This window comes from Lithobates pipiens, unplaced genomic scaffold (genome assembly GCF_037356315.1).
Source record: "Lithobates pipiens isolate NorthernLeopardFrog02 unplaced genomic scaffold, aLitPip1_a1.2 Scaffold_18, whole genome shotgun sequence".
Taxonomy (NCBI): Eukaryota; Metazoa; Chordata; class Amphibia; order Anura; family Ranidae; genus Lithobates; species Lithobates pipiens.
Genome location: NW_027507758.1, coordinates 175641601 through 175651845, shown reverse-complemented (window position 1 = coordinate 175651845; position 10245 = coordinate 175641601). Strand labels below are relative to the sequence as shown.

Genomic DNA, 10245 nt, shown 5'->3' with positions numbered 1-10245 from the left:
GAGAACGTTTTCCACCGACAGAATAGTATCCGGAGAGGTAGGTACTTTGGGATCATTGAACATGCGGGACAATGCATCCGGTTTGGTATTTTTAGAACCCGGTCTGTAGGTGACATGGAAGGCAAACTTGGAAAAGAACAGCGTCCACCTGGCTTGGGCGCGGCTTCAATCTTCTAGCAGATTTCAGGTACTCCAGGTTTTTGTGATCTGTATAGATCAGGATCGGGTGAGCCGCTCCTTCCAGAAGGTACCACCACTCCTCCAAAGCCGCTTTTATTGCTAATAGTTCTCTGTGTCCCACATCATAGTTTCTTTCAGGAGCAGACAGCTTGGTGAAAAGAAGCCAACAGGGAACAGAAGAGCCTTGGGACCTTGCCGTTGCGAGAGTACTGCCCCAACTGCGACTTTGGATGCATCAACCTCCAGAACAAACGGGAGAGCCGGGTCAGGGTGTTTCAGTACAGAAGCGGAGGTAAAAAGTTTCTTGAGGGTGTCAAAAGCAGTTTGGGCTTGGAGAGTCCAATGAAATCAAACTCCCTGCTTGGTCGGCTGGGTAACAGGCGAGATGATGGCTGAGAATCCTTTAATAAATTTCCGATAAAAGTTGGAAAAGCCCACAAACCGCTGAACCCCCTTTTTATCCACAGGAGCAGGCCACTCAAGGATAGCGGAAATTTTTTGAGGGTCCATTTTTCATGCCCTCAACAGAAATGATTAGTCCCAGAAACGATATGCTCTGTTGTTCAAATTCACATTTCTCAGGCTTTGCATAAAGGCCATGCTGTCGGAGTCGCTCTAACATACACTTGACATGTTGACGATGGCTATTGATGGAGGCAGAAAAGATCAAAATGTCATCCAGGTAAATGATGACGAATAGGTCCAGGAAGTTTCTGAAGATGTCATTTATAAAATGCTGGAAGGTGGCAGGGGCGTTGCAGAGCCCAAAAGGCATCACAAGGTATTGGAAATGTCCGAATCGGGTGCGAAAAGCTGTTTTCCATTCGTCACCCTCCCTTATGAAAACGAGATTATAGGCCCCCCGTAGGTCTAATTTAGTAAAAATGACTGCTGCCCCCAGTCCCTGGAAAAGTTCCGGCATCAAAGGGAGTGAATAGCGGTTTTTAATGGTCACCTTGTTTAGTTCCCGGTAATCGACACATGGCCGAAGGGTATGGTCCTTTTTTCCACAAAGAAAATGCCAGCTCCTGCAGGGGATGTGGAAAAACGGATAAATCCTTTCTTAAGATTTTCGTCAATATAGTCTTTAAGTGCTGCCAGTTCCAGTTCAGTTAAAGGAAAAATTCTTCCAAAAGGTACTTTCGGCGCCAGGAAGGAGCTCGATAGGACAGTCATAGACCCAGTGAAGGGGAAGAGTCTCTGCACCTTTCTTACTGAAGACATCCATGAAGTCGTGGTATGCCTCTGGGACTAATTGGCGAGCTTCAGTATCCAGGCACAACAGAGCTGTGGGCTGGTTGGAAGTCTTTGGTAGACAGTGTTGGAAGCAATAAGGTGAAGGAAAGGTAACATATCTGGTAGTCCAGTCAATGCAGGGGTTGTGGGCCTGGAGCCAGGGCATTCCCAGGATAACTGGAAACAAGAGTGAAGAGATGATGTCAAGACATAAAAGTTCATGGTGAAGATCAGATATGCTGGCAGAGATGGGGATGGTTTCCTCGGTGACAGGACCAGACCGGATGGCAGATCTATCGGCAAGATGTATCAGTAGTCCTTGGGTTTTGGAATGTAATGGAATGTGATGTTTTGCTGCAAAAGAAGAGTCCATAAAGCAGCTGCATGCTCCCGAATCAACAATAGCGGGAACCTGGATGTTCTTTCCGGGGAGCTGCAACAAAACGGAAAGAGCAAGATGAGGGGAAACATTGGTGATTGCAAGGACTTGATCAGCAGAAGGAGGAAGCCACTTACGGATCTTGGCGGGGCAGGACCTCACATAGTGCCCAGGCTCCTCACAATACATGCACAGATCATTCATGCGGCAACGCTGACGTTCTTCAGGTGTGAGCGTTGGTCGTAGCAAACCCAGCTGCATAGGCTCCGGCACATCTGTAGTAGGAGTAGACTGATCTCTTGGCATAGTACTTGAGTAACTGGGCACTCTTGGCAACATCCAGGTGGGACGTGACGGACCTGTGGCTCTCTCTGACCTGCGTTCACGTAGGCGTCTGTCAATCTGTATGGCTAGATTGATAAGTTCATCCAGAGTCTGAGGAACCCCTACACAGGCAAATTCATCTTTAAGGGGATCAGACAGACCCAACCAGAACTGGTAGCGGAGAGCAGCATCGTTCCAATTGGTGTCTGCACTCCAACGGCTGAACTCTGCAACGTAGTCCTCTGCAACCCTGCTGTAATGCATGGAGAGCGGCTTCAGCTGTTGCTGAGAGCTGAGGGTCCTCATAGATTCGGGCCATAGCATCAAAAAAGGTGGTCAGGTTGGAAAGTTTGTCATCCTTTTGTTCAAGAAGGCGATGTGCCCAGATCTGGGGTTCGTTCTGAAGCAAGGAGATTACAAAGCCCACTTTGGTGGCTTCCAAAGAAAATGTCCATGGTTGAAGAGCAAAGTATAGCTCGCCAGAATTGCAAAAGGCCCTGAATTTGCTGGGTTCACCAGAGTGCGTGGGCACTCGAGGTTCAGGGGGTAACATCACCACTGCTGGTGGAGCAGGCATGCTGGCAGAGGCAGATGGTGACCCCTGGGTAGTAGCAGGCGGAGAGAGGGCTTGACCACGTTCCTCCAGACAGGAATAGCTTTCTTGGAGACTTTCAACTTCCTGGGTCAAACCCACCAAATGCAAACATAGTTCATCCAACGGAGAGGCTCCCTGCCCAGGCTCGGACATGGCTGCTTGATACTGTCACGTACCTAGTGATGAGCCCGGAATGCAGAAGGAGACCTCTCTTGCGTCCCTGACTCACGGCCCCTGATGGTAGTGACAGGAGGCACGGGAGTCAAAGGTAGCACGAGTGCCTGGCAGGATAAACAGCTGGAGGATGGATCAGACTGACTTCAGGAACTGTAGCTGGACAAGCAGGCCTCAGTGGCAGCGGACAGGGACCAGCAAACAGCAGGAGACCAACAGGAACAGGTAGATCGCTCAGAGGCAGGCACACAGAAGAGTCGGGCAAGCCAGGTCAAACCAGACAGTCAGTACAGGAACAGATGCAGCAGGCAGAGGCAGGAACGTGGAACAGGAAGGGTCGATAACGGATGAGCACGGATGGACCAGAGGATAAGACAGGTGCAGAGTCGTAGACAAGCCGGAGGTCAGAGGCAGGCAGAAGGCAGGGAAGGTCACAGGTCAGGCCGGGTCAATACACGAACAGATCAGATTCAGGCAATAGTCTCAGGAATGCTATAGATCGAGCAGCAAGATCTGAAGGGAGAACTGGGTTTAAATAGCCCGCCTGGCGCCGGTATATATATCTCAAATACACTGCCACTAACTAAATAACCTGCCTGCTTAATCTAACTCAAGCCATCTCTCTGTCCACACCACCAACACTACACGCTATGTAAGCAGCCTTATATAGTGTGGGGTGTGGACTTGGTTCCCCTGAGCCATGATTGGCCAAAGGCACCCTGCCTTTGGGCAATCATGGCTCTCATAGCAGAGCGAGCTATGATTAGCCAAAGCATGCAGGTCAGGTGCATGCTTTGGCCAATCATCATACTAAAATACACTGTGATCTTGCAATGCATTATGGGGCCTTCTGCGACACTAATTTCCCACGAAAGCCCCATAATGTTCACTGTTCGGCGAATGGGCAAACACCTGATTTTCGAGTCCAACTTATGTTTGACTCAAACATCAAGCTCATCCCTTCTGCTTACACAAACTGCCCCGTGCACCACACACTTTGCCAATCCGAGATAAACTTACATCACAAAATAGAGCCCTGTTACTGATATCAAAATAAGGGCACCCAGGTTTCCGGATACCAGCAACTGACAGCACACTTCAAGGGAACTCCTACACTCATCCTCAGTTCTGACACTGCCGAAGGGAGACCAGGGTTGCAGAAGATTTCCCGCTTCTGTGCCATGCTGATTGCTGAAGCTGAGGTTAGGTAGCTAGAGAAGCATGACTTTCTATTTAGAGGAAGGAAGGAGTGAGAATTCCTGCCTGGAGGAGTTCCTTTTGGTGTGGGTAGGTTTGCTTTTGGAGGTGGACCCCCCCCCCCCAAATTCTTGTAGAGAAGTTTACATGGGGTGGTTAATGGCAGGGATTTGCTTCTTGGAGGCAAGATTGTTGAATGAAGGGAGATTTTCTTCAGCTTCAGAAATAAGGGAGCTATTTTCACCTTGAGGGGGGATTAGAGACAGGGGGGTTAATTTTGTGGGGATATATGAGGGAGGGTGGTGTTTTGCAGTGGGAAGATTTGCTTGGGGGTGGGGTGTTCTTAAGAGGCGGGGGTAATTTTTTTCCTTTAGTTCACACGAATGTGGCAAGGTGCGTTTTGTGTGGGCATGGCAGCCCATTTATACTGCATGGGCTACTGTGCCTCCTGAAATACAGGGAAAAGGTCCAAAGGACAGTCCACCATTTCTAGAATCGCAAGGGCAGAGCAATTCCCAGTGTGTTTTCAGTGTGTACAGCATGCCATTAGGATTAGAATAGCACCCACACTCCACACACATCAATCGTGTTTTTCTGCTACAGATGGTTGTGGCTATGGGAACAGGAGCAGACCTGCAGGAGGAACCACTAACAGATGTGAACCTAGCCCTAAGTGGGGTGATTGAAGGAAGGGGGCTTTGCTTTAGGAGGGTGTTTTGCTTGGAGGAGCATAATATTTTTGCTTTTAGGGGGTTACTGGAAGGAAAGGGTGCCACAATATGGTGCCATTTGCAATGCCCAGGTTAAACAGTAAGGTTGACTATTATCCAGTCTTAGTGTGCTACGTGATCAGGTGCAAAGGGCACCATATTGTGGTAGGCAGGACACTTAATAAAATGTATCATGTTACAAAATTTTTAAAAGGTTAAAAAAAATCATTGTGTACACTTCCTGCCATAATGTGGTGCCATTTGCAACTGCTTACGTTGCATATTAGGACTGAATAAGAGCCAACCCTACTGACCAGGTGCAAAGGGCACCATCGTGTCGTATTCAATGCACTTTTTTTTAATCTCTTAAAGCATTTCATAACGTTTCTTAGTACATAGTTTTTTAAGGTTAAAAATATCATTAACCACTTAAGCCCTGGACCATTTTGCTAGCCAAAGACCAGAGGACATTTTGACCCGAGGTGACCCTTTTTTGCTCTGTGGGCACGTTCCCCTGTGGGGCCTGTGGCTATCTGTCAACACAGACAGAAACCCACGACTTCCTAATGGCCGACCTTTCATCGCCAAACATTACGCAAATTGCCAAACTACATTTGTAGTATATTCACTACAATGTGAGTGTGGCTGCTATTATGTTGGTAAAACCATCCAGAAATTATGTAAAAGATTATACTGACATATAGTGGCGATGAAAAGTAGTAACCCAGATTTTCCTCTATGTAGCTACCGTTCTTAATACTCGTTTTCCGAAAATTTCGGCTTTGGTTTTGGATAGACTCCATCAAAACCTGAGAGTAGGAGATATGAATAAAATTCTCCTCCAACAGGAAATGAAGTGGATCTTGAACCTTAATGCCAAATCACCCCCCCCCCCCCCCCCGGTTTAAATAAAATTTTGAGCTTTAAAACCTTCCTTCAGGGTTTTACATCAGGAGGGTATGAAGGTGATCTCTGATAATATATATCCCCCCCCCCCCCACTTGTTAGATTGTAGCTTGCAGTAATGTTTAGCTAATTGATCATTGTATTGTTAATTGCAATATTATTATTATTTTTTTTTTCTTTAGGTTCACTCCATTCGTCAGTCTCTTATCTTCTGGTTTTTGCTGCATTGAAGAAATTCATTTACTTAATTTATTCATTATTTTTTTAAGTTTATTTTTATCATTAGCATTATAGGCTTTTTAATTTTATTTTTTTCAGGCTGCCTTTCTGTTGTGGTTTCTCGGTGTCCCCCGGCACGGGGGGCCCCATGGTACTTCTTTGTCTCGGGCCGGTCCTCTGGTTGGGTTGGGGGTACTGGATCTTGGCGGCCGCTGCGCCTGCCCGATGTGCTGTCCTTCTCATGAGTGTGCGCCATCTGGCGCTGATTTTTGTCTGGTGATGGTGGACCCACATGCACATTGCGATGGTTGCCTCGTGCGTGCGCACTGGCTACCGCCGCTTGGTCCGCCTCGCCGGGGGAACAGCTACTCTCGTATGCACACCTCTGCTGACATTTGTCTGCGGGGTGTGGGTTAAGGGGAGTGGATGGGTGGGAGATTCATATTGGGTAACCACTTAGTATTTACATCCGCTCCCACAAGGGGCAGTTTCTGTTACAAACACACTTGTTTGAGTCACTATATAAACCTGACATCCATCAGCATTTAGCTGCTGCATGCCCAGACTGTGTATCAAAACCAGACTGAACGCTCCTGAATTGTATCAATACAAGTAACTGTTTCCCTTTTTCTTATATGGTACTAGCACCCTTGGTTTCCATTAGGGATGAGCCGAACACCCCCCGGTTCGGTTCGCACCAGAATTTTCGAACTGACCTAAAATTCGTGCGAACTGTAGAACCTCATTGAAGTCTATGGGACTCGAACGTTCGAAATAAAAAGTGCTAATTTTAATGACTAATATGCAAGATCTTGTCCTAAAAAGGGTTAGGGGACCTGGCTCCTGCCCCAGGGGACATGGGTCAATGCCAAATTTTTATAAAAAAAAAATGCAGTTTTTTCGGGAGCACTGATTTTAATGATGATTAAAGTGAAAAAAAAAGTGAAATATTCCTTTAAATATCGTGCCTGGGGGTGTCTATAGTATGCCTATGAAGTGGAACGTGTTTCCCGTGTTTAGAACAGTCCCTGCACAAAATGACTAATGGAAAAAAAGTCATTTAAAACTGCTTACGGTTTTAATGTAATATCTGGTTCCGGCAATATGGATGAAAATCATTGAGAAAAAATGGCATGGGTAGCCCCCCTGCCCATTACCAGCCCCTTTGGGTCTTGTACAGATATTAAGGGGAACCCCGTACCCATATTAAAAGAAGGAAAGGCGTGGGGTCCCCAGGCCCTATATACTCAGAACAGCAGTATACAGGCGGTGCAAACAAGACAGGGTCTATGTAGGTTTCTTGTGTTAAGTAGAATCTATTTGTAATTTTGAACTGGTACATTTTTAAAGTGTAGCTCCAGTCAAAAAATCTATTTTTAAGCTTTTTGGAAAACATAGGGAAGGGTTATAATCCCTGTATAATTTTTTTTGGCCATCCGTCTTTTTTATTCTCACTTCCTGTTGTCTCCTTCCGTTTGCAAGTAGGAGACGTTTGTAAGTAGGATGTTTGAAAGTAGGGACCTGCCCTATATGCTCAGCAGAAATTTGCGCCTAAGGTGTTGGCGTTGCCACAACACTGTAAGCCTCAAAGTGGCTCTTGGTAGGGGCTGGAGAGCCCTGCTGTGAACAATCATATCAAGAATTGTAATTACATTCCATTGTTGAACAGTGGTAGAAAAATAGGGCCTTTGGTGGTTGTGGTAGTGGTGCTGGTGCCACAACACTATAAGTCCTCACAGTTACTCTCGGTGGGCGCATGAATGGGCCCTGCTGTGAAATATTATATCAAGAATTGTAATTACATGCTCCTGTTAAACAGGGCTGAAAAATTGGGCCTTAGGTACTGCTTGCTGGTGCCACAACACTGCAACCTCTCCCAGATACTCTAGTTGGAGTGCCGGAATGAGCTCTGCTGCAAAGCATTGCATCAAAAATTGTAATTACACGCCCCGTTAAACAGGGGATGAAAAATTGGGAATTAGGCGCTGGAGCCACGCCACTGCAACCTCTCCCATATACTCTATTTGTAGTGCAGGAATGAGCCATGCTGCAAAGCATTGCATCAAAAATTATAATTACATGCCCCTGTTAAACAGGCTTGGGCTGGAGGCATCACCCAGAACCAAAAATGTTCTTCCAAGATATCAGAGGAGGAGGAAGAGGATAGACAGTCAACATAACAGGACAGTCACACAGCATCAGCATAGGCAGTCTTGAAGGGATGTGATATTTCAAAAAAACATTATTCGCTTACATCAGCTTCAGGTGCTTGGTAGCTGTGATAGTTAATCAAAAAGCCTCCAAAATCAATAGGATACCATCGTCCCAATACGTGTATAGGAAAAAACTGGGCATATAGCTCAGAACAACCAAGAGGAAAAACCTCAAAGAGATGAGTTTCCAATTGGTTCAGTGGGAACAGGGACTATTGCGGTATCAGAAATTATTGTGAAACAATCGTTAAAACACAATTACATTTTATTATAATTTGATCCATATAACAGATAATACAAAGACATTGCTGTAGCAGAACCACATTATTAAATCCAGTCACAGGACCCAATTGGTTCAAGTTCTAAACAATTAAAAGTTTTACGGAGATACAGAGATGACGCATAAATCCGACCGGTTTCGCGGTACTAAGAACACCGCTTCCTCAGGGAACGTCACTTTTATAAATCTAGTATGAAAAATATATATATAAATATACAATAATACCATACAAAGTATCAAGAAGTTTTTTACAAAAGAAAAAGATAATAATAACAGCAGTATGAAATAAACAATACATCAACATTACATTAGAAGAAACAGTATTGGATCATAACTCACCCCTGGAGCTCCCAACCCACAGCACACGAGCGACCTACTTCGAGACACCCTCAAAACAGGGTGCCCCCCCTAAGGGCGGACACGGGGGGCAAGGTGGAGAGACTCTGAACAGCGCATACAAGGACTGAAAAAATATATAAATAAATGCAATGGTCCATTTAGACGATGTTCAATAGAAAGAGATAAATGTATCAGAGACCATGGGCTGGTAAGAAAAAGCAGTATAAGAGAATGAGTATAGAGATAGATAGGTAAGATCTCTCATGTTGACAAAAGGCACCCAGTGAGCCATGGTCAGTAAAAGCAGTGTGCACCTCAGAGGATTATTATTATTTAAGCAGAAGACATACCCCAAATAAATTGGATAGTTAGATCAAATACTTCTAAGATGTCACCAAGTTTTCTATAAGGGATGTCCAGAATTTCAGTTACAGATTTTTCCTGATTCAGAATAGAGGGTAAGCATAGTCAGTCAATGATCAATCATTTAAACGGACCAAGAAGGGGAATGCATGTAGCTGAGACATATATAGAGTCAGAACGAAGGGACAATACCTGAAGCTCAAAGGTCCTACGCATTGCTCGTCTCCACACAGGCAGCGCTCTGAAGATTCAAATCTCGAGCGCGCCATTTAAACCCCCAACCCGGAAGTGTTCAGAGCACAGTGGTGTGCTCCTTAATCCTGTCCCTGCATCACGGCGCATGCGCGGATATACTCGTGCGCACGGCCAACATATTCCCCATGAACGGAGGACCAGGGGGAATGTCTGGGGGCGTGGCTGGGCGGGGATTTGTGTAACACATAATCCCCGTTCACCATCGCCTCGACCAAGCAGGGATCAGTCCGGGTCAGGCAGCCTGCGCATTGTATTGCGCTCCCATGTAAAGCTGCAGAGAATGTCTGCAGTGAAATGGGAGGTGTGAAAGTCACACCAGGGTGCCACACGTCCGCCCAAGGGGGGGAGAACAAACTCCTCAGGTCTGTCCAGCTGCGAGGCAGGGAAGAACCAATAGGGGAAAGCATAGCAGAGTCATGATCCAAGACTGTAAATACAAAGTTTATTGCTATGAATGGACTGGGGAGTGTCATAATGCCGCGGACCCCCGCCACCAAGCGGGGCGGCAACAAAGGCCACCCTCACCTAGTGGCTCAGGTCGGCCGCAAGTGACGATCGCCAGACCAAACCAGCTTACATACAAAAAATATAAAAATCCTAACAGGACCGTCCTCAGAATAGCACCTGAATCGTATAGATTCCACATTTAAAGGGGAACCAGATTTTACTTTAAATTAGATATAAAGTTATTATATAGTGATATGATATCACAAAATCAATATAACCAAGCGAGTATTAGCGTCTAATGGCAAAGAATTCTAATACTGGGAAAGACAGGAAGGGGGGAAAAAAAGGGGGAGCGTAAGAAAAACGTGGGAATGAAAAGGAAAGAAAAAAGAAAGGGAAAAAAAGAGGGAAGAGGTAGGGGGAGGGGG

At 45.9% G+C, this 10245-nt stretch overlaps 1 long non-coding RNA gene across 1 annotated transcript; it reads right to left on the bottom strand.

Annotated features, from left to right (window-relative positions):
* Positions 1–8509: 8509 nt before the first annotated feature.
* LOC143990097 (uncharacterized) lies at positions 8510–9217 on the bottom strand. The gene is made up of 3 exons (XR_013277153.1): positions 9103–9217; positions 8753–8876; positions 8510–8600 (listed from the first exon to the last, which is right to left on the bottom strand). It is a non-coding gene; the product is annotated as an uncharacterized LOC143990097 (long non-coding RNA).
* Positions 9218–10245: the final 1028 nt, after the last annotated feature.